Here is a 24,671-nt window from a genome sequence, read left to right as displayed (position 1 = left end):
ACATCCTGCATGGGGCATTATGTGGGGGGAACAGCCTGCATGGGGCATTATGTGGGGGGAACAGCCTGTGTGGGGCATTATGTGGGAGGGAACAGTCTGCATGAGGCATTATGTGGGGGGAACAGCCTGTATGGAGCGTTATATGGGGGCCAGTATTCTGTATGAATCGTTATATGGGGCCAATATTCTGTATGGATCATTATGTGGGGGCCAGTATTCTGTACGGATCATTATATGGGGGCCAGTATCCTGTATGGAGCGTTAAATGGGGGCCAGTATCCTGTATGGAGCGATTCGCCAGTTTCTGAGCTAAGGTAGAATTTACAATAGATATCACTCATGTAATGTAAGAAGTGAAATCTTTGCATTGTACTATATATATATTTATCTGCGGTATCTGTGCATCATGAATCATGGTATGTGTTAAAGGGGTCCACTGAGACTCTTTTGCCCAGGGCCCACATAAACCTGGAGCCGGCCCTGGTAGCAGTGCACTGACAAACTAAAAGTCTTAATACCAAGACACAAGTGTCAAATTGTCCCCAAAATGTGGTCAACTTAATCAAGGTAAAATTAGTTGAAGAATTCGCATTTTTTATGCTTGAACACGCATATCACAGGCAGATGATATAAAATATATTGAAAACTTCTTGTGGTATTTATGCAGAAGATGCATAGCAAACTGTAAATGAGTAGTGAATGTGTCACCCTGGCCTGGATGCCACAAGTATAATAAAGCTGTGTCTGAGAGCAAGGGGGAGGTTCTCTGGTCAGGGGAACATTAGCATGCAATACCTCCTGTCACAGGCCAGTAGGGGGAGCAGGCTGCCCCTATAAAAGCTGGAACTGGGGGCAGGGTTAGGGAGAACTGGACGACCTGTCTCAGCACTGAGAAGTGTCCAGAGCAGAGAGGGACAGCTGTATTGCACCCTAAGAGGAAGTGTGGCAGAAGGAGAGCCACAAGCCAGAGACAAGAGGCAAAGTGAGCCTGTCTTGGCAGACAAAGAACACAATTTACCAGACTTTGGTGTCTGAGGCTGTGAGGATTCCACATCCTACAGCAGATAACCAGTCCGCAGGGGACTGTATGTTCCTTGGCCTAAGAAACCTTGAGGCTCTGCCACAACAGAAGGGACCAGTAAAGCCGTACCCGGCCGGGAGCAGAAAGGAACCCACGTCGCAGGCCATACAGGCGAGAATACACGGAAAGCTCGGAAACGTGGGCTGTTACCCTATAAGGAGGAGATAGCCAAAAGGAGCGCAGAAAGCATGGTAGGCCTACACCCTCACCCTGACCAGGGCCAATTTCCCAATTGCTCTCAGACATCCAGGTCCCCTCCTAGCCGGGACTGTTTGTGGGTCAGTTTACCTATTCTAGTAAAGACCCTGGACTGCAACCTGTTGTCTGTGTGCTCCTTGCTCCTTCAGCACGATCGGTACTGGGACTCTCACCACCATCACTCCGACCATCCACTACACTGCCCTGGGGCCGCACTCTTCCCGTGGGGAGTCACACCATCCCAGCTGCCTACATCACCAGCCCCAGCGGTCTGCCCTGCAGCGGCGGTTCCTAATTACTGCAAATCCACGGGTGGCGTAGTCGGACGTTATCAACAGCACTTAGCAGACTACCACTGGCCTGACCACCCTGAGCCACGGAACCGGGTTGCCACTACTACCCCCATCGTTCCCCTATTGCCTGGATCCGAGTGCCCCACGGCCCAGGGGGCGAGTCATGTACACCTGAACAAATGCAGCGTACCGTGTACATTCCACAACTCTCAACATCCGCAATTATTGGAGAACACTAGTCTGGCCTCAGGCAAGTGCAATATAGTTTTGGTTAGCGACGGTGAGGATGGATTTTCCCATTTGCCATATAAGAATTGGCAAACAAAGACACTTGCACTTTGTGAACATGATTATTTGAAATGACTGTCAAACATAGTTTTGACAGGTACTATGCATATACAACTGGATTATGAGTATTTCACAATTATTACACATTCTTCACCATTTTAACAATCAGGAATATTGGGCCTTAAAAGGAGTCTCACCCCCAAAACACTAACTAAACCACTTATACAGGTATGTAGAGGACTTAGCCCCTACAAAAGTCATACCTGTAGTGTAGATTGTAGTGGTTTAGTTGGCATAAACAAGAGAAAATATACACTGCTCAAAAAAGGGAACACTTAAACAACAGAATATAACTCCAAGTAAATCAAACTTCTGTGAAATCAAACTGCCCACTTAGGAAGCAACACTGATTGACAATCAATTTCACATGCTGTTGTGCAAATGGAATAGACAATAGATGGAAATTATTGGCAATTATCAAGACACAATAAAGGAGTGGTTCTGCAGGTGGAGACCACAGACCACATCACAGTAGGAATGCTTTCTGGCTGATATTTTGGTCACTTTTGAATGTTGGTTGTGATTTCACACTCGTGGTAGCATGAGACGGACTCTACAACCCACAGAAGTTGCTCAGGTAGTGCAGCTCATCCAGGATGGCACATCAATGCGAGCTGCGGAAAGAAAGTTTGCTGTGTCTGTCAGCGTAGTGTCCAGAGGCTGGTGGCGCCACCAGGAGACAGCCCAGTACACCAGGAGATGTGGAAGGGGCCGTAGGAGGGCAACAACCGAGCAGCAGGACCGCTACCTCCGCCTTTGTGCAGGGAGGAACAGGAGTAGCCCTGCAGAGCCCTGAAAAAATGACCTCCAGCAGGCCACAAATGTGCATGTGTCTGCACAAACGGTTAGAAACAGACTCCATGAGGGTGGTATGAGGGCCCGACGTCCACAGATGGGGGTTGTGCTCACAGCCCAACACCGTGCAAGACGCTTGGCATTTGCCACAGAACACCAGGATTGGCGAAGTCGCCACTGGCGTCCTGTGTTCTTCACAGATGAAAGCAGGTTCACACTGAGCACATGTGACAAACGTGACAGAGTCTGGAGAGGCCGTGGAGAGCGATCTGCTGCCTGCAACATCCTTCAACATGACCGGTTTGGCAGTGGGTCAGTAATGTGTGGGGTGGCATTTCTTTGGAGGGCCGCACAGCCCTCTATGTGCCCGCCAGAGGCAGCCTGACTGTCATTAGGTACCGAGATGAGATCCTCAGACCCCTTGTGAGACCATATGCTGGTGCGGTTGGCCCTGGGTTCCTCCTAATGCAGGACAATGCCAGACCTCATATGGCTGGAGTGTGTCAGCTGTTCCTGCAAGATGAAGGCATTGAAGCTATGGTCTGGCTCGCCCGTTCCCCAGACCTGAATCCAATTGAGCACATCTGGAACTTCATGTCTCGCTCCATCCACCATTGCACCACAGACTGTCCAGGAGCTGGCGGATGCTTTAGTCCACGTCTGGGAGGAGATCCCACAGGAGACCATCCGCAACCTCATCAGGAGCATGCCCAGGCATTGTAGGGAGGTCATAGAGGCACATGGAGGCCACACACAATACTGAGCCTCATTTTGACTTGTTTTAAGGACATTACATCAAAGTTGGATCAGCCTGTAGTGTGTTTTTCCACTTTAATTTTGGGGGTGACTCCAAATCCAGGCCTCCATTAGTTAACAAAGTTGACTTCCATTGATGATTTTTGTGTGATTTTGTTGTCAGCACATTCAACTTTGTACAGAACAAAGTTTTCAATGAGAATATTTCATTCATTCAGATGTAGGATGTGTTATTTGAGTGTTCCCTTTATTTTTTTGAGCAGTGTATATTTTGTATGCATGTGTAGTAGTGGTGAAGGATAAAGTCTCCTTCTGACACTGAAAGGGGTTAAAAGCACGTTCCCAAAGTTAGAACCCTCTGGGGCTGCAGTTTAGTGCAGGTGGGGTTAACTGTGACAGCCGGCCTAGTAGAGGGGGAACTCAGTGCTAATGTCTAGTGCAGGAAGTGAGCACAGTCAGTAGTGTGCAGTACTGCTGAAGAGCTGACAGGCTCTATAAGAGCTGCTAGGGTAGACGTGGGTCTAGTATCCTGGACAGTGGATCACCAGCCAAACTCTTGACAAGAGTCCTCTTAGCCGGCCTGGGAACCGACCTGTGTAATATACACACTGTTAGGATTCTGCTCTGCTTACCGTCACATGATCACTTATGCGATTTGCACGCTTGTAGTTATGTGCCAATAAGCTTCTCTCCCCGTACATTGAGAGAAAAAGGAAGAGACTCTACATGACCTCAAGCATGAAAATCGCATGAGTGTTCATGTGACCTTCACTTAAACTGTCAAACAGAACGGAGTCCTAACTGTGTATATATTACACACTGTTAGGATTTGACATCATACAGTCAGATGAAGTCTCTGCTGAAATTTATGTTTGGCCCTGAAACTATCTGTGGGATGGGTGATAACATGCTGATCACTACTGGTAATAACTGTCAGGAAAATGTTCTCCCATATTTCGCTGACATGGATATTGACCATTTCTCCCTTTTGTCAGTACCAAGCTGTCTCCATAAAAATCTCAGCACAAGCCCCAATTAACACAGCCATGAGTAAGAGCTTACACAAACAAATGGCAGCCAAGAGGTGCCACCAAGCTACTTAGAATGGGAGCATCTTGTCCCTGAAAGACACAGGGGGTAATTAGTGTCAGTATTGCAATAATTTGCGTGTAACTGTTGGAGTTTGCTTTCCCGAGCTTAAAAAAGAGATCTCCAGTCACGTCAACTCCGATATAAAATATGGAATAACTGATGTTCCGTAATTCTGACAATAACGGGACCCATATTTTTGGTGGCAGGGACAACTAAGAAACAAGATGCTCGGTTTTTCATAGTCGTAGACCCCTCTGGAGAGCTGTAGCGCAAAAACCCCAGAATAGCAGGCTGCAACTATGCGATGTGTGTAAATGTGTGTGTCTAAATAAAGGTAAAATCATAACGGGAAAAATGGCATCATTTTCAAGCTTCTGCGATCAACGAGCAATGAGTTATCGCAGAGGTTAGCGTTTTTAATAAAAATGTACAGGCTGGAGACGGGCCCACATGATGTCACCTCAAGGGCCATGTGGACAGATCCCCCTTAGGTATAAGAGAACTCATGGACATTAGAGGAGCACTCATTGCCAGGGGGTATAAGGATTATAAGCAACAGGTCACGTTCGATTACGCTCAGATCAAACTGGGGAGCCACTCCTCCACCTATATTGAATCGTCGCAGCGATCTTCATAGAGTAAGTTGTCTTCTTTTATCCTGTTTATTTTATGTAACTGCACATGTATTTTAATGTCTCCTTTGTAACATCCTTGTATATATTTTTCCTAAACACTGCCTCCCATTTGGATTAAATATAAAATTTAATAGTTCTGTTACTTTTGTCCTGTAATCGTTCCCTCCCCCGAAGCCATATACGCTACCAAAACGCAGGCGTCATCCCAGGCCTGTATTATATTTCAAATCTGGACGGTGGTGGCAGAGAATAATAATAATAATTTTGCTATTGTGCAGGCAGCAGCAACCGTACGGGGCGTACACACATATTCCTGGAGCGGGAATTCGGAGGTGTGACCTCATACGCTTTCTGCGTGCTCGCCGATGCCCAAGGAGTGAGTAGTCTGGATCGTGTGCTCGCGATTCCGGACGAAATACTGACAGCGTGACTGCACGGTGAGATATTGCGTGATCTCCCTGGTGTTGTCCCTGTGGTGATCCCTGACAATAACCCTTTAATGTCTGACAATCCGTAAATGCAGTTGTAATCGTTGAGACTGTAAGTCAATAATACATTACCCATATGGTGTAGCGTCGGAGTCCCTGCCTCCTGCTAGGCAGGGACGCTGTTCCCCTCACCTCTCCGCTCCGTGCCCGGCGTCCTCCTCCCGCTCTGCTGGCAGCGCGCGCTGCTTCCCAGCCACCGTGCTTAGGGCGCGCGCGCGCTCCACCTCTCTTACAGGGGCCGCGCGCGCTGTCCTAAGGAGTCCCCGGCCAATGGCCGGAGAACCTCACCATATATAAGGCACCTCCTCCAAAATGGAGGTGCCCGAGCAATGTTGTTGCATAGCCTATCACTCTGCTTCAGCCCTCAGGTCCCGTTACCAGATACCTGCCAGTTACCTGCCAGATTCCTGCTTCATACCTGCCTGATACTTGTCTATCTACTTGCATTCCTGCGGTCCGACAGTCTGCCTACCAGCCCTGCCAGTCTGTCTATGGATCTGATTGCCCGCTCACCTGGGAGCGCTCATCTGCTACCTGCCTGCTAGCCTACCTGGAGGCTGTGCCGTCACGTGCTGTGACCACCTGCCTGTCCAGAGACTCTTGCCCGCTCACCTGGGAGCGTCCACCTGCTACCTGCCTGCTAGTCTACCTGGAGGCTCTGCCGTCACGTGCTGTGACCACCTGCCTGTCCAGAGACTCTTACCCGCTCACCTGGGAGCGTCCGCCTGCTACCTGCCTGCTAGCCTACCTGGAGGCTCTGCCGTCACCTGCTGTGACCACCTGCCTGTCCAGAGACTCTTACCCGCTCAACTGGGAGCGTCCGCCTGCTACCTGCCTGCTAGCCTACCTGGAGGCTCTGCCGTCACCTGCTGTTACCACCTGCCTGTCCAGAGACTCTTGCCCGCTCACCTGGGAGCGTCCACCTGCTACCTGCCTGCTAGCCTACCTGGAGGCTTAGCCATCACTTGCTGTGACCACCTGCCTGTCCAGAGACTCTTGCCCGCTCACCTGGGAGCGTCCACCTGCTACCCGCCTGCTAGCCTATCTGGAGGCTTAGCCGTCACTTGCCGTGACCACCCGCCTGTCCAGAGAATGTCCCCGTCACTTGCCGTGACTACCTGCCCGCCTACCCTGGGAGCCACCCGCTTCCTTACAAGGACTGCCCCTTTGTATCGTTGCTCAGAGGTTCCACCTCCCAGACCCGTTACAGTTTGCTCGGGCCATGGAACCCGGTGGCACCCAAGCTCCCTCGCTCTCGGACCTATGTCATGAACTGTCCCGTCAGAGGTCCCAACAGGAGTCCATCCTGAGTCATCTGCGGAATGTCAACTCTCGCCTGGACACTCTGATTGCTCCACCAGCAACCACCGCTAGTGTCATGACTCGCAGCCCGGCAGCGCCGCTGCCCACCAATACCATGGCATCCTGCCCTGGACCCCGGCTTTCTGCACCTCCTCGCTTCGGAGGCGACCCTGCTCAAGCTCGGGGCTTCATAAACCAGTGCACCCTGCACTTTGAACTCCTGTCCCACCAGTTTATCTCCGACCGGGCCAAAGTAGCCTTCATCATGTCCCATCTCACGGGGGAGGCACTAGGCTTGGCTAAATCCTCTATGGGAGAGAGGAGACCCCCTGGTGTCCAACCTGCCAGCCTTTCTCACGGCTTTCCGGAAAGTCTTCGACGAACTCGGACGGAAGACCTCATCCGCATCATCTCTGCTACGCCTCCATCAAGGAAATCTCACCGTGGGCCAATATGCCATACGTTTCCGTACCCTTGCTTCGGAGCTGGCCTGGAATAACGACACCCTGGTGTCTGTCTTTCGGGAGGGTCTGTCCGGCCGTATTAAAGATGAACTCGCCGGTCGGGACATTCCTACCACTCTCATTGACTTAATAACTCTTGCCACCCGGATTGACCTCCGGTTCCAGGAACGCGCCAAAGAGGTCACCCGTGAGAGGAGGTTTCCACGTCTAGCCCCTACCTTTCAGAAATCCGTCACTTCTCCCGCTACTCCCCAGGCGCACTCACCCAAGCCTATGCAGGTCGACCAGACCAAGATGGTCAAGACCCGTCAAGAGTTACGCCGTGCCGAGGGGAGCTGCTTCTACTGTGGCAGTAAGGAGCACCGGATCCGTTCCTGCCCGGAGAGTTCGGGAAACGCCTGTGTCTAGGATCGCTCAGAGAGGTCGTCCTAGACAAGAGTAAACCCTCTCCATCTCTGTTGCTGTCGGTCTCTATCATCTGCGGGGAGAACCGTTAATTTGAACTAGCCCAACTTGACTCTGGAGCTGCCGGAAATCTCATTTCTCAGTCCCTGGTAGAGAAATACCGCATTCCCACCAAACCTCTGGCTGTACCCTTATCTGTCGCTGCCGTGGATGGGGGCCTCTTACCACATCCCATCCAACTCATCACCGAATCCATAACCCTGCAGGTGGGAATGCTGCACTCTGAGAGCATCTTCTTTCATGTTCTGCCTGGACTCTCTCACGCCCTCTTGCTAAGCCTACCTTGGCTTCAGAAACATGCACCCGTGCTTGATTGGCAGACCGGAGAAGTCCTTCGCTGGGGACAGGACTGCCATAAGACTTGTTTAGTTCCCGTCCATCCTGTCCGTCCTTCTCCTACCCCAGCCAATCTACCTGGTCTTTCGGTTCCCTATTGGTCTTATGCGGACGTCTTTAATAAAAAGGAGGCAGAGACATTACCCCCTCATAGACCATACGACTGCCCAATCGACCTGATGCCCGGCGCTACTCCTCCCCGTGGGCGTATTTACCCTTTGTCTGCTGCTGAGACCCGGTCCATGTCTGAATATATTGAGGAGAATCTGGCCCGGGGATTTATCCGGAAATCGACCTCCCCGGCGGGAGCAGGCTTCTTCTTCGTCAAAAAGAAGGACGGCTCACTCCGTCCCTGTATAGACTATAGAGGCCTTAACCAGATCACGGTGAAGAATAAATACCCCCTTCCGCTCATTCAGGAATTATTTGACCGTCTGAGGGGGGCTAGAATCTTCACCAAGCTGGACCTCCGTGGGGCGTATAACCTGGTCCGTATCCGTCAGGGGGATGAATGGAAGACGGCATTCAACACCCGGGACGGCCACTATGAATATCTGGTAATGCCCTTCGGTCTCTGTAACGCTCCCGCCGTCTTTCAAGAGTTGGTCAATGACATCTTCCGGGACCTTCTCTACTCCTGCGTAGTGGTGTACCTGGACGACATCTTGGTCTTCTCTCCGGATCTTCTCACTCACCGGAGGGATGTTCGTCAGGTCCTGCTCAGGCTCAGGCAGAACCACCTCTACGCTAAATATGAGAAGTGCCTCTTTGAGCAGACCTCGCTTCCGTTCTTGGGCTACATAATCTCTTAGACCGGCCTACGAATGGATCCTGAGAAACTGTCTGCCATCCAGAAGTGGCCCCGACCAGAGGGGTTGAAGGCTATTCAGCGGTTCCTGGGCTTCGCCAACTACTACCGCCTCTTCATTCCGCACTTCTCTTCCCGGACTGCTCCAATCTCTGCGCTCACCCGTAAGGGCACTAATCCCAGAGAATGGCCGCCCGAAGCAGAGGAAGCCTTTCTTTCCTTAAAACAGGCTTTCTCTTCCGCCCCGGTGCTGCATCGTCCGGACGGCAACAAACAATTTGTAACGGGTCTGGGAGGCGGAACCTCTGAGCTACTATACAAGGGGGCAGTCCTTGTAAGGGAGCGGGTGGCGACCAGGCAGGCAGTCACAGCAGGTGACCGGGACAGTCTCTGGAAGAACGGGCAGGAGATCACGACAAGTGACTGGGGCAGTCTCTGGGTGAACGGGCAGATGGTCACGGCAAGTGACCGGGACAGTCTCTGGAAGAACGGGCAGGAGATCACGGCAAGTGACTGGGGCAGTCTCTGGGTGAACGGGCAGATGGTCACGGCAAGTGACCGGGGCAGTCTCTGGGTAAAGGGTTGGTACGACCTGTGGCGGCTGATGGTAGACTTGAGCTCCCAGGTGAGCAGGCGAGAGTCTCTGGATAAACGGGTGGTCACAGCATGTGACGGCGGAGCCTCCAGGAAGACCAACAGACAGGCGGCAGATGAGCGCTCCCAGGTGAGCGGGCAGAAGTCTCTGGACAGGCGGGTGGTCACAGCACGTGACGGCAGAGCCTCCAGGTAGGCTAGCAGACAGGCAGCAGATGAGCGCTCCCAGGTGAGCGAGCAGGAGTCACTGGACAGGCAGGTGGTCACAGCATGTGACGGCGGAGCCTCCAGGTAGACTAGCAGGCAGGTAGCAGGTGTGTGCTCCCAGGTGAGCGGGCAAGCTGGTCCATAGACAGACTGACGGGAGTAGGAAGGCAGACCGTCGGACCTCAGGCAAGCAGGCAGGTGGCTGGTGTGCGCTCCCAGGTGAGCGGGCAGGCTGGTCCTTAGACAGACTGACAGGAGTAGTAAGGCAGACCGTCGGACCTCAGACTAGCAGGCAGGTAGCAGATAATCAGGCAGGAATCTGGCAGGTAACTGGCAGGTAACTGGCAACGGGACCTGAGGGCTGAAGCAGAGTAGTGAACAGTGCAACAACATTGCTCGGGCACCTCCATTTTGGAGGAGGTGCCTTATATATGGTGAAGTCCTCCGGCCATTGGCCGGGGACTCCTTAGGACGGCGCGCGCGGCCCCTTTAAGAGGGAGGGAGAGCGCGCGCGCGCGCCCTAAGCACAGTGGCCGGGAAGGAGCGCGCGCTGCCAGCAGAGCGGGAGGAGGACGCCGAGCACGGAGCAGGGAGGTGAGGGGAACAGCGTCCCTGCCTAGCAGAGGGCAGGGACGCCGGCGCTACACAATTCTTCCTGGAAGTGGACGCCTCCTCCTCTGGAGCCGGAGCGGTACTTACCCAAAAGTCGTCTTCCAGAAGAATGGTAACTTGCGGCTTCTTCTCCAAACTCTTCTCCCCTTCTGAGCGCAATCATTCTATAGGAGACCGAGAGTTATTGGCCATTAAGCTGGCACTGGAGGAGTGGCGTTACCTGCTCGAGGGGGCTCTTCACCCGGTAATTATTTACACGGACCACAAGAACTTGGCTTACCTCCAGAGCGCCCAGAGACTTAACCCGCGCCAAGCCCGGTGGTCCTTGTTTTTTGCCCGCTTTGATTTCGTTCTTTATTTTCGCCCGGCAGACAAAAACATCAAAGCTGACGCCTTGTCCCGATCCTTCCTGGTGTCTGATCTAGAGGAGGAGCCTAAGCACATCATTGATCCCGCCAGAGTAATGCAGGTGGCCCCCATGAATCTAAATCGTCTCCCTCCCGGTAAGACGTTTGTTTCAGTACCTGATAGGAAGAAGATCCTACACTGGGGTCACTCGTCTAAGCTAGCTGGCCACGCCGGTCAGAAAAAGACCCTCCAGCTTATTACCCGGCATTACTGGTGGCCTACCCTGCACAAGGATGTAATAGACTTTGTTTCAGCCTGTGTGTCCTGCGCCCGCAACAAGGTTCCAAGACATCGCCTCCTTCCTCTTCCAGTACCTGCTGCCCCGTGGCAGCATATAGCTATGGACTTTATAACGGATCTCCCTGTCTCTGCCGGTTGTACGGTCATTTAGGTGGTCACTGACCGCTTTTCCAAGATGGCTCACTTCATTCCCCTGCCGGGCCTCCCGTCTGCACCCGAGCTGGCTAAAGACTTTATCCGCCACATCTTCCGTCTCCATGGCCTGCCCCTCCACATCGTGTCTGATCGTGGGGTTCAGTTCACCTCACGCTTCTGGAGAGCCACATGTAAGCTGCTGGACATCACCCTGGACTTCTCCTCCGCTTACCACCCACAGTCCAATGGTCAAGTGGAGCGGATCAATCAGATCCTGACCAGTTACCTCCGGCACTTCGTTAATGTCCACCATTCGGACTGGGTGGATCTCCTACCATGGGCCGAGTTCTCTTACAATAATCACGAGAGCGAATCTTCCTCCAAATCCCCGTTTTTTGTAGTCTTCGGTCAGCATCCTCGGATCCCATTTCCCGTCTCCACCTCGGTGGACAATCCGGCTGCGGAATCTCTCGTTAGCGAATTCTCCTCCATTTGGGAGAGTACCCGATCCGCACTCCTTCAGTCGTCCGAGCGGATGAAAAGACACGCTGACAAAAAACGCCTGGATCCTCCACAATTCCGTCCTGGAGATAAAGTCTGGCTCTCGTCCAAGTATGTCCGGCTCAAGATTCCTTCCTACAAGTTAGGGCCTCGGTTCATCGGCCCACTGGAAGTTATCAAACAAATCAACCTAGTGGCCTATAAATTGAAACTCCCGGCCAACTTACGGATCCCTAACTCCTTCCATGTATCTCTCCTCAAACCCGTGGTACTTAACTCTTTTTCCAAGTCTACAGGTACGCCTCCTGCTCCGGGGTCCGCTGAAAACGAGTTTGAGGTAGAGAACATTCTGGCCACCAAAAGGGTAAGAGGAAAGACCTTTTTTCTAGTGGATTGGAAGGGGTTTGGTCCTGAGGAGAGAACGTGGGAGCCCCGGGAGAACATCCATGCCCCTCTCATCCTTGATAAATTTCTGTCAGGCCTAAAAAAGGGGGGGCCTAAAGGGGGGGGTACTGTAGCGTCGGCGTCTCTGCCTCCTGCTAGGCAGGGACGCTGTTCCCCTCACCTCTCCGCTCCGTGCCTGGCGTCCTCCTCCCGCTCTGCTGGCAGCGCGCGCTGCTTCCTGGCCACTGTGCTTAGGACGCGCGCGCCGTCCTAAGGAGTCCCCGGCCATTGGCCGGAGGACCTCACCATATATAAGGCACCTCCTTCAAAATGGAGGTGCCCGAGCAATGTTGTTGCATAGCCTATCACTCCGCTTCAGCCCTCAGGTCCCGTTACCAGATACCTGCCAGGTACCTGCCAGATTCCTGCTTCATACCTGCCTGATACTTGTCTATCTACTTGCATTCCTGCGGTCCGACAGTCTGCCTACCAGCCCTGCCAGTCTGTCTATGGATCTGATTGCCCGCTCACCTGGGAGCGCTCATCTGCTACCTGCCTGCTAGCCTACCTGGAAGCTCTGCCGTCACGTGCTGTGACCACCTGCCTGTCCAGAGACTCTTGCCCGCTCGCCTGGGAGCGTCCACCTGCTACCTGCCTGCTAGTCTACCTGGAGGCTCTGCCGTCACGTGCTGTGACCACCTGCCTGTCCAGAGACTCTTACCCGCTCACCTGGGAGCGTCCGCCTGCTACCTGCCTGCTAGCCTACCTGGAGGCTCTGCCGTCACCTGCTGTGACCACCTGCCTGTCCAGAGACTCGTACCCGCTCACCTGGGAGCGTCCGCCTGCTGCCTGCCTGCTAGCCTACCTGGAAGCTCTGCTGTCACCTGCTGTGACCACCTGCCTGTCCAGAGATTCTTGCCCGCTCATCTGGGAGCGTCCACCTGCTACCTGCCTGCTAGCCTACCTGGAGGCTTAGCCATCACTTGCTGTGACCACCTGCCTGTCCAGAGACTCTTGCCCGCTCACCTGGGAGCGTCCACCTGCTACCCGCCTGCTAGCCTATCTGGAGGCTTAGCCGTCACTTGCCGTGACCACCCGCCTGTCCAGAGACTGTCCCCGTCACTTGCCGTGACTACCTGCCCGCCTACCCTGGGAGCCACCCGCTTCCTTACAAGGACTGCCCCTTTGTATCGTTGCTCAGAGGTTCCACCTCCCAGACCCGTTACATATGGCTCTACATTCCTGCGGTCCGACAGTCTGCCTACCAGCCCTGCCAGTCTGTCTATGGATCTGATTGCCCGCTCACCTGGGAGCGCTCATCTGCTACCTGCCTGCTAGCCTACCTGGAAGCTCTGCCGTCACGTGCTGTGACCACCTGCCTGTCCAGAGACTCTTGCCCGCTCGCCTGGGAGCGTCCACCTGCTACCTGCCTGCTAGTCTACCTGGAGGCTCTGCCGTCACGTGCTGTGACCACCTGCCTGTCCAGAGACTCTTACCCGCTCACCTGGGAGCGTCCGCCTGCTACCTGCCTGCTAGCCTACCTGGAGGCTCTGCCGTCACCTGCTGTGACCACCTGCCTGTCCAGAGACTCTTACCCGCTCACCTGGGAGCGTCCGCCTGCTGCCTGCCTGCTAGCCTACCTGGAAGCTCTGCTGTAACCTGCTGTGACCACCTGCCTGTCCAGAGACTCTTGCCCGCTCATCTGGGAGCGTCCACCTGCTACCTGCCTGCTAGCCTACCTGGAGGCTTAGCCATCACTTGCTGTGACCACCTGCCTGTCCAGAGACTCTTGCCCGCTCACCTGGGAGCGTCCACCTGCTACCCGCCTGCTAGCCTATCTGGAGGCTTAGCCGTCACTTGCCGTGACCACCCGCCTGTCCAGAGACTGTCCCCGTCACTTGCCGTGACTACCTGCCCGCCTACCCTGGGAGCCACCCGCTTCCTTACAAGGACTGCCCCTTTGTATCGTTGCTCAGAGGTTCCACCTCCCAGACCCGTTACATATGGCTCTACAAATATAATATATAACTTTCCATTTGCAAGATCTCTGCATGCAGTCATTCTGCTTAATCCTATATTGTTTGGTTTGTTCGGTGCGTAATAATCTGTCCTGGTTATTAGATGGACCTATAGATGGACGACTAATTGCAGCTCCAATGCAGTTATTAGAGCTAGGACCTGTCTCTTATCCTCACCTGGTTCTGACCTGGCTACAAAACCAAGGTACTCGCAGTACAAAAACTTTGGTACTGGCAATCTCTTCGGACATTTTCCTTGAACATTACCACTGCCATTCACCTCCATAGGGCGGAGACAGCATTCTTATGCACTGATAGTCATTGCAAAGCCGCATTATTAGGGATTTTAGGGGCTAATTGTGTTTGTCGCCCCTTAGAATAGTATGGATATACTGACCCTGGTTGGACAGATTGGTTTCCCTAAACAGGATAGGCAAAAGCAATGCAGACAGATACCAGCAACAGTTCAAGTGACATTTTACCCATTAGGAGGCAATGAGATTGCTGATTACAAAGAGGTAAAACTTGGACAGAGGTAGAAACTAACACTCACAACACTTGTCTTATACTTGGCATGGTTTGCTTGCAAACACCTCAGCAGCCCTTCCTTCACGCAGACTTAATATTTTTGTCTACTTCATAGTGCAGTACAGAACACATTCACAGTGCAGGTCCTGGCCACCTCTTTTGGCAGCGGTACGCTATAATAGTTGTCTGGTAACTTGCACACTTGCAACCTACTCACTCAGTTACTGCATCACAATTTCTTTCTCACAGGCACTTGTTTTTAATGTGATAATTCTTTTAACTCTCAGATTTCAGAAATAGCCAACAGTTCCTTAAATCAACATGACATTTGCCCAGTCCTGAACAGTTTAACAGGTAGCAACAGGAGTTCACATTGTGACAGTCTGTGATATTTTCAAGAGATGGTGGCAGATCCCTTTTCAATCCTCTTACATGTACTTGCAGCATGGTATTATTGAGCCTCTAGCAATCTGTGTTCAGTGTATAGTACCACCATGAGTCAAGGGAAATAACGCCAAATAAAAAATAGTTTAATGTGGCGGACATCCCAACTGAGTTCCATGGTGGAGTCTTTGGGGATCTGAGATTGGTTACCACTAATGGTGGCCAGTATGCACTGCTGTCTATACCAGTCACACACCAGATGGCGTCAGTGGCCACAAACACCTCAGTCTGGTCATGTGTCATCGTATGGAGAACTTGTTGTAGCTCCTTTGTGAGGTCAGTAGGTGGTTTGAGGTTTCCTGGCATAAAGTTGTTTAGGAACTACTGTCGTCAAACATACTTTTTTTTTGTAGACTGAAATGTATAAATATGGTTGGTATGCAAGTACAGAATGGGCACCTCATTGCCGATATATACAAGACCGATATGTAATAGGCCATATGCAAGAAACTTAAGGCCCCGTCACACATAACGAGATAGCTAGCGAGATAGTTGATACGTCACGGTTTTTGCGACGCAATAGCGATCTTGCTAGCAATCTCATTATGTCTGACAGGTAGCAACGATCAGGCCCCTGCTGTGAGATCGCTGATCTTTACAAAGCTTCCTGGACCATTCCTGGGTCGTTGCGCTCCCGCTGGAAAGTGTGCATCGCTGTATTTGACACCTTATCAACGACCTCGTTAGCGATTCAGAACTGAGACATGTAGGCTGTAACGGGTCTGGGAGGCGGAACCTCTGAGCTACTATACAAGGGGGCAGTCCTTGTAAGGGAGCGGGTGGCGACCAGGGAAGACGGGCAGGAGGTCACAGCAGGTGACCGGGACAGTCTCTGAGTGAACGGGCTGGAGGTCACGGCAAGTGACCGGGGCAGTCTCTGGATGAACGGGCAGATGGTCACGGCAAGTGACCGGGGCAGTCTCTGGATGAACGGGCAGATGGTCACGGCAAGTGACCGGGGCAGTCTCTAGGTAAAGGGTTGGTACGACCTGTGGCGGCTGATGATAGACGTGAGCTCCCAGGTGAGCAGGCGAGAGTCTCTGGATGAACGGGTGGTCACAGCATGTGACGGTGGAGCCTCCAGGAAGACCAACAGACAGGCGGCAGATGAGCGCTCCCAGGTGAGCGGGCAGAAGTCTCTGGACAGGCGGGTGGTCACAGCACGTGACGGCAGAGCCTCCAGGTAGGCTAGCAGACAGGCAGCAGATGAGCGCTCCCAGGTGAGCGAGCAGGAGTCACTGGACAGGCAGGTGGTCACAGCACGTGACGGCGGAGCCTCCAGGTAGACTAGCAGGCAGGTAGCAGGTGTGTGCTCCCAGGTGAGCGGGCAAGCTGGTCCATAGACAGACTGACAGGAGTTGGAAGGCAGACCGTCGGACCTCGGGCAAGCAGGCAGGTGGCTGATGTGCGCTCCCAGGTGAGCGGGCAGACTGGTCCTTAGACAAACTGACAGGAGTAGTAAGGCAGACCGTCGGACCTCAGACTAGCAGGCAGGTAGCAGATAATCAGGCAGGAATCTGGCAGGTAACTGGCAGGTAACTGGCAACGGGACCTGAGGGCTGAAGCAGAGTAGTAAACAGTGCAACAACATTGCTCGGGCACCTCCATTTTGGAGGAGGTGCCTTATATATGGTGAAGTCCTCCGGCCGGGGACTCCTTAGGACGGCGCGCGCGGCCCCTTTAAGAGGGAGTGAGAGCGCGCGCGCGCCCTAAGCACAGTGGACGGGAAGGAGCGCGCGCTGCCAGCAGAGCGGGAGGAGGACGCCGGGCACGGAGCAGGGAGGTGAGGGGAACAGCGTCCCTGCCTAGCAGAGGGCAGGGACGCCGGCGCTACAGTACCCCCCCCTTTAGGCCCCCCCTTTTTTAGGCCAGACAGAAATTTAGCTAGGATAAGAGGGGCATGGATGTTCTCCCGGGGCTCCCACGTTCTCTCCTCAGGACCAAACCCCCTCCAATCTACTAGAAAAAAGGTCTTTCCTCTTACCCTTTTGGTGGCAAGAATGTTCTCTACCTCAAACTCGTCCTCAGCAGAAACCGGAGCAGGAGGCGTACCTGTAGACTTGGAAAAAGAGTTAAGTACCACAGGTTTGAGGAGAGATACATGGAAGGAGTTAGGGATCCGTAAGTTGGCCGGGAGTTTTAATTTATAGGCCACCGGGTTGATCTGACTGATGACCTCCAGAGGACCGATGAACCGAGGCCCTAACTTGTAAGAAGGTATCTTGAGTCGGACATATTTAGACGAGAGCCAGACTTTATCTCCAGGACGAAATTGTGGAGGATCCAGGCGTTTTTTGTCAGCGTGTCTTTTCATCCGTTCGGACGACTGGAGGAGTGCGGATCGGGTACTCTCCCAAATGGAGGAAAATGTGCTAACGAGAGATTCCGCAGCCGGGTTGTCCACAGAGGTGGAGACAGGAAAAGGAATCCGAGGATGCTGACCGAAGACTACAAAAAACGGGGATTTGGAGGAGGATTCGCTCTCGTGATTGTTATAGGAGAACTCGGCCCATGGTAGGAGATCCACCCAGTCAGAATGATGGGCATTAACGAAGTGCCGGAGGTAACTGGTCAGGTTCTGATTGATCCGCTCCACTTGACCATTAGACTGTGGGTGGTAAGCGGAAGAGAAGTCCAGGGTGACGTCTAGCAGTTTACAAGTGGCTCTCCAGAAACGTGAGGTGAACTGTACCCCACGATCCGACACGATGTGGAGGGGCAGGCCATGAAGACGGAAGATGTGGCGGATAAAGTCTTTAGCCAGCTCGGGTGCAGACGGGAGACCAGGCAGGGGAATAAAGTGAGCCATCTTGGAAAAGCGGTCAGCGACCACCCAAATGACCGTACAACCGGCAGAGACGGGGAGATCAGTTATGAAGTCCATTGCTATATGCTGCCAGGGGGCAGCAGGCACAGGAAGCGGAAGAAGGCGACCGGCTGGCAGGTGTCTCGGGACTTTGTTGCGGGCGCAGGACACACAGGCAGAAACAAAGTCTATTACGTCCTTGTGCAGGGTAGGCCACCAGTAGTGCCGGGCAATAAGCTGGAGGGTCTTTTTCTGACCGGCGTGGCCAGCTAGTTTAGACGAGTGACCCCAGTGTAGGATCTTCCCCCGATCAGGTACTGATACGAACGTCTTACCGGGAGGGAGACGATTTAGGCTCACGGGAGCCACCTGCATTACTCTGGCGGGATCGATGATATGTTTAGGTTCTTCCTCGAGATCGGACACCAGAAAGGATCGGGACAAGGCATCTGCTTTGACGTTTTTGTCAGCCGGGCGAAAATGAAGAACAAAATCAAAGCGAGCAAAAAACAAGGACCACCGGGCTTGGCGCGGGTTAAGTCTCTGGGCATGCTGGAGGTAAGCCAAGTTCTTGTGGTCAGTGTAAATTATTACCGGGTGAAGAGCCCCCTCGAGTAGGTAACGCCACTCCTCCAATGCCAGTTTGATGGCCAATAACTCTCGGTCTCCTATGGAATAGTTGCGCTCAGAAGAGGAGAAGAGTTTGGAGAAGAAGCCACAAGTTACCATTCTTGAGTAAGTACCGCTCCGGCTCCAGAGGAGGAGGCGTCAACTTCCAGGAAGAACTGCTTGTTGCCGTCCGGGCGATGCAGCACCGGGGAGGAAGAGAAGGCCTGTTTTAGGGAAAGAAAGGCCTCCTCTGCTTCGGGCGGCCACTCTTTGGGATTAGTACCCTTACGGGTGAGCGCGGAAATTGGGGCAGTCCGGGAAGAGAAGTGTGGTATGAAGAGGCGGTAGTAGTTGGCGAAGCCCAGGAATCGCTGAATGGCCTTCAACCCCTCCGGTCGAGGCCATTTCTCGATGGCAGACAGTTTCTCTGGATCCATTCGTAGGCCGGTCTGAGAAATAATGTAGCCCAAAAACGGAAGCGAGGTCTGCTCAAAGAGGCACTTCTTGTATTTAGCGAAGAGGTGATTCTGCCTGAGCCTGAGCAGGACCTGACGAACGTCCCTCCGGTGAGTCTGGAGATCCGGAGAGAAGACCAAGATGTCGTCCAGGTACACCACTACGCAGGAGTAGAGAAGGTCCCGGAAGATGTCTTTGACCAACTCTTGAAAGACGGCAGGAGCGTCACAGAGACCAAAGGGCATTACCAGATATTCATAGTGGCCGTCCCGGGTGTTGAATGCCGTCTTCCATTCATCCCCCTGACGGATACGAACCAGGTTGTATGCCCCACGGAGGTCCAGTTTGGTGAAGATTCTAGCCCCCCTCAGACGATCAAATAACTCCGGAATGAGCGGAAGGGGGTACTTATTCTTCACCGTGATCTGGTTAAGGCCTCTATAGTCTATACAGGGACGGAGAGAGCCGTCCTTCTTTTTGACGAAAAAGAAGCCTGCTCCCGCCGGGGAGGTAGATTTCCGGATGAATCCCCTGGCCAGATTCTCCTCAATATATTCGGACATGGATCGGGTCTCAGCAGCGGATAAAGGATAAATACGCCCATGGGGAGGAGTAGTATCAGGTAACAGGTCGATAGGGCAGTCGTATGGTCTATGAGGAGGTAGTGTCTCTGCTTCCTTTTTATTAAAGACATCAGCATAAGACCAATAAGGAATCGGAAGTCCAGGTAGATTGGCTGGGGTAGGAGAAGGACGGACGGGATGGACGGGAACCAGACAGGTCTTATGGCAGTCCTGTCCCCAGCGAAGGACCTCTGCGGTCTGCCAGTCAAGCACGGGTGCATGTCTCTGGAGCCAAGGTAGGCCTAGCAAGAGGGCGTGAGAGAGTCCAGGCAGAACATGAAAGGAGATACTCTCAGAATGCAGCATTCCCACCTGCAGAGTAATGGATTCGGTGATGAGTTGGATGGGGCGTGGTAAGAGGCCCCCATCCACGCAGCAACAGACAAGGGTACAGCCAGAGGTTTGGTGGGGATGCGGTATTTCTCTACCAGGGACTGTGAAATAAGATTCCCGGCTGCTCCAGAGTCAAGTTGGGCTAGTTCGAAATAACGGTTCTCCCCGCAGACGATTGAGACTGACAGCAGCAGAGATGCAGAGGATTTATTCTTGTCTAGGTTGACCTCTCTGAGCGAACCTAGACACAGGCGTTTCCCGACCTCTCCGGGCAGGCACGGATCCGGTGCTCCTTACTGCCACAGTAGAAGCAGCTCCCCTCGGCACGGCGTAAGTCCTGACGGGTTCTGACCATCTTGGTCTGGTCGACCTGCATAGACTCAGGAGAGTGTACCTGGGTAGAGACGGAGGGAGTGACGGGTTTCTGAAAAGTAGGAGCTAGACATGGTAACCTCCTCTCACGGGTGACCTCTTTGGCACGCTCCTGGAACCGTAGGTCAATCCGGGTGGCAAGAGTTATTAGGTCATCGAGAGTGGTAGGAATGTCCCGACCGGCAAGTTCATCTTTAATACGGCCGGACAGACCCTCCCAGAAGACGGATACCAGAGCGTCGTTATCCCAGGCCAGCTCCGAGGCAAGGGTGCGGAACCGTATGGCATATTGGCCCACGGTGAGACTTCCCTGACGGAGGCGTAGCAGTGATGATGCGGATGAGGTCTTCCGTCCGGGTTCGTCGAAGACTTTCCGGAAAGCCGTGAGAAAAGCAGGCAAGTTGGACACCAGGGGGTCTCCTCTCTCCCATAGAGGATTTAGCCAGGCCAGGGCCTCCCCGGTGAGATGGGACATGATGAATGCAATTTTGGCCCGGTCGGAGTTAAACTGGTGGGACAATAGTTCAAAGTGCAGGGTGCACTGATTTATGAAGCCCCGAGCCTGGGCGGAGTCGCCTCCGAAGCGAGGAGGTGCAGAAAGCCGGGGTCCGGGGTAGGATACCATGGTATTAGTGGGCAGCGGAGCTGCCGGATTGCGAGACATGGTACTGGCGGAGGTTGCTGGTGGAGCAGTCAGAGTGTCCAGGCGAGTATTGACATTCCGCAGGTGACCCAGGATGGACTCCTGTTGGGACCTTTGACGGGACAGTTCATGACACAGGTCCGAGAGCGAGGGAGCTTGGGTGCCACCGGGTTCCATGGCCCGAGCAAACTCTAACGGGTCTGGGAGGCGGAACCTCTGAGCTACTATACAAGGGGGCAGTCCTTGTAAGGGAGCGGGTGGCGACCAGGGAAGACGGGCAGGAGGTCACAGCAGGTGACCGGGACAGTCTCTGAGTGAACGGGCTGGAGGTCACGGCAAGTGACCGGGGCAGTCTCTGGATGAATGGGCTGATGGTCACGGCAAGTGACCGGGGCAGTCTCTGAATGAACGGGCAGATGGTCACGGCAAGTGACCGGGGCAGTCTCTGGATGAACGGGCAGATGGTCACGGCAAGTGACCGGGGCAGTCTCTAGGTAAAGGGTTGGTACGACCTGTGGCGGCTGATGATAGACGTGAGCTCCCAGGTGAGCAGGCGAGAGTCTCTGGATGAACGGGTGGTCACAGCATGTGACGGCGGAGCCTCCAGGAAGACCAACAGACAGGCGGCAGATGAGCGCTCCCAGGTGAGCGGGCAGAAGTCTCTGGACAGGCGGGTGGTCACAGCACGTGACGGCAGAGCCTCCAGGTAGGCTAGCAGACCGGCAGCAGATGAGCGCTCCCAGGTGAGCGAGCAGGAGTCACTGGACAGGCAGGTGGTCACAGCACGTGACGGCGGAGCCTCCAGGTAGACTAGCAGGCAGGTAGCAGGTGTGTGCTCCCAGGTGAGCGGGCAAGCTGGTCCATAGACAGACTGACAGGAGTTGGAAGGCAGACCGTCGGACCTCGGGCAAGCAGGCAGGTGGCTGATGTGCGCTCCCAGGTGAGCGGGCAGACTGGTCCTTAGACAGACTGACAGGAGTAGTAAGGCAGACCGTCGGACCTCAGACTAGCAGGCAGGTAGCAGATAATCAGGCAGGAATCTGGCAGGTAACTGGCAGGTAACTGGCAACGGGACCTGAGGGCTGAAGCAGAGTAGTAAACAGTGCAACAACATTGCTCGGGCACTTCCATTTTGGAGGAGGTGCCTTATATATGGTGAAGTTCTCCGGCCATTGGCCGGGGACTCCTTAGGACGGCGCGCGCGGCCCCTTTAAGAGGGAGGGAGAGCGCGCGCGCCCTAAGCACAGTGGACGGGAAGGAGCGCGCGCTGCCAGCAGAGCGGGAGGAAGACGCCGGGCACGGAGCAGGGAGGTGAGGGGAACAGCGTCCCTGCCTAGCAGAGGGCAGGGACGCCGGCGCTACATAGGCGTGCAGAAATTGGACTTTTCCGCGCCCCTCGTCCCCGATTGGTGGTCGCTACAGCGTTCTCATTTTCCGCCGTGCATAAAGAAGGCAACAGAATAGCGATTCCATCCTTTGTTTCTGACCTCGTGCTGGATTGCAGATCCTAGCAGAATTCTCCGGGCTGTTGATATCCGTTCATTCGACTGAGTCCTGATTTTGCAGATCGTTGTAGCGTTCTCCGGCTGTGACTGGCCGTACATCTGGTCTTGTTCCTGACTGCTGTTACAGGTCCGGGTGGTGGAACCTCTGTGCCGAGGTGCAAGGAGGGACCCAGAGGGGCGTGACTAAGTATCCACCCGAACCGACCCTGGTCGTACGGCAGCTAACGACACCGTGACCAGGGAGGATCCGGGCAGAGGGACCAGGTGCTACTCTGGAGATGACCTTGTAAGAGAGCAGGTGGCTCCCATGGGTCAGATGGCTGGGACTGACCGGTATGGTGGATGGACACGGCAAGCAGGCGGAAGTCTCTGGTAGCTGACAGGTGGTCACAGTTCGAGAAAGCAGGGCAAGGCAGTCTTTAGGTTTACCAGGAAGGTGGTCACAGCAAGTGACGGCAGGGTCTCCAAGCCGGTTGGCAGAAAACAGGCAGGTGCTCCCAGGTGAGCGGGCAGACAGACGAGGCGGGTAACTGACAGGTAACTGGTGGGCGCTCCCAGGTGAGCGGGCTGACGGACACAGCAGGTAACAGGCAGGTAACTGGTGGAGGCTCCCAGGTGAGCAGGCAGACAGACGAGACAGGTAACAGGCAGGTAACTGGTGGACGCTCCCAGGTGAGCGGTCTGACAGACGAGGCAGGTAACAGGCAGGCAACTGGTGAACGCTCCCAGTTGAGCGGTCTGACAGACGGGGCAGGCGGATGCTCCCAGGTGAGCGGGCGGATAGCCAAGGCAGGCAACAGGCAGGTAACAGGTGAGCGCTCCAGGTGAGCAGGCTGGCAGGCTCGGCAGGTAACGGACAGATAACAGGCTGGCAGGCAGGACGAGAAGTCAGGCTAGCAGCGGAACCTGAGGGCTGAAGCACAGGTGAGACACAGTGCAAACAACTTTGCTCGGGCACCTCCATTTTGGAGGAGGTGCCTTATATATGGGAAGTCCTCCGGCAATTAGCCGGGGACTCCTTAGGACGACGCGCGCGGCCCCTTTAAGAGAGGGGGAGCGCGCGCGCGCGGCCCCTTTAAGAGAGGGGGAGCGCGCGCGCGCGGCCCCTTTAAGAGAGGGGGAGCGCGCGCGCGCGCGTCCTAAGCACAGTGCCCGGGAAGGAGCGCGCGCCAGCAGCAGCGAGGGAAGGAGCGCTGGAGGACGCCGCACGCTGAACAGGAAGGTGAGAGGGACGGCGTCTCTGCCTAGCAGGAGGCAGAGGCGCCGATGCTACAGTACCCCCCCCTTTAGGCCCCCCCTTTTTTAGGCCAGAGAGAAATTTCTCAAGGAGAAGCGGAGCGTTGATGTTCTCCCTGGGTTCCCAAGTTCTTTCCTCAGGACCAAACCCCTTCCAATCCACCAGAAAAAAGGTTCTCCCTCTTACCCTCTTGGTGGCCAGGATACTCTCCACTTCAAAGATGTCCTGAGCAGAAACCGGAGTAGGAGGAGTACCTGGATTGTCAGAAAAAGTGTTAAGGACAACGGGTTTGAGGAGGGATACGTGGAAGGAGTTGGGAATGCGTAGGGTGGCCGGGAGTTTTAATTTGTAGGCCACTGGGTTAATTTGCCTGAGGACTTCGAAGGGTCCGATGAACCGAGGGCCCAACTTGTAGGAGGGTACTTTGAGCCGCACATATTTGGAAGAGAGCCAAACCTTGTCTCCCGGACGGAATTGAGGTGGATCCAGACGTCTCTTATCAGCATATCTCTTCATCCGTTCGGAGGACAGAAGAAGAGCGGACCTGGTACTCTCCCAAATAGTAGAAAATTCGCTGACAAGAGACTCTGCGGCAGGGTTGTCCACAGAAGCGGAGACAGGAACTGGAATCCGGGGGTACTGGCCAAAGACAATAAAGAACGGGGATTTGGAAGAGGATTCGCTCTCATGGTTATTATAAGAGAACTCGGCCCATGGTAGGAGATCCACCCAATCCGAATGGTGGGCATTAACGAAGTGCCGGAGGTAGCTGGTCAGGATCTGATTGATCCGCTCCACTTGACCATTGGACTGTGGGTGGTAAGCGGAGGAGAAATCCAGGATGACGTCTAGCAGCTTACATGTGGCTCTCCAGAAGCGTGAGGTGAACTGAACCCCACGATCCGACACGATGTGGAGGGGTAGGCCATGGAGACGGAAGATGTGGCGGATAAAG

This window comes from Phyllobates terribilis, unplaced genomic scaffold, assembly GCF_046119375.1.
Source record: "Phyllobates terribilis strain yellow unplaced genomic scaffold, ASM4611937v1 Scaffold_7__3_contigs__length_470593459, whole genome shotgun sequence".
Classification (NCBI taxonomy): Eukaryota; Metazoa; Chordata; class Amphibia; order Anura; family Dendrobatidae; genus Phyllobates; species Phyllobates terribilis.
This window is presented reverse-complemented; position numbering follows the sequence as displayed.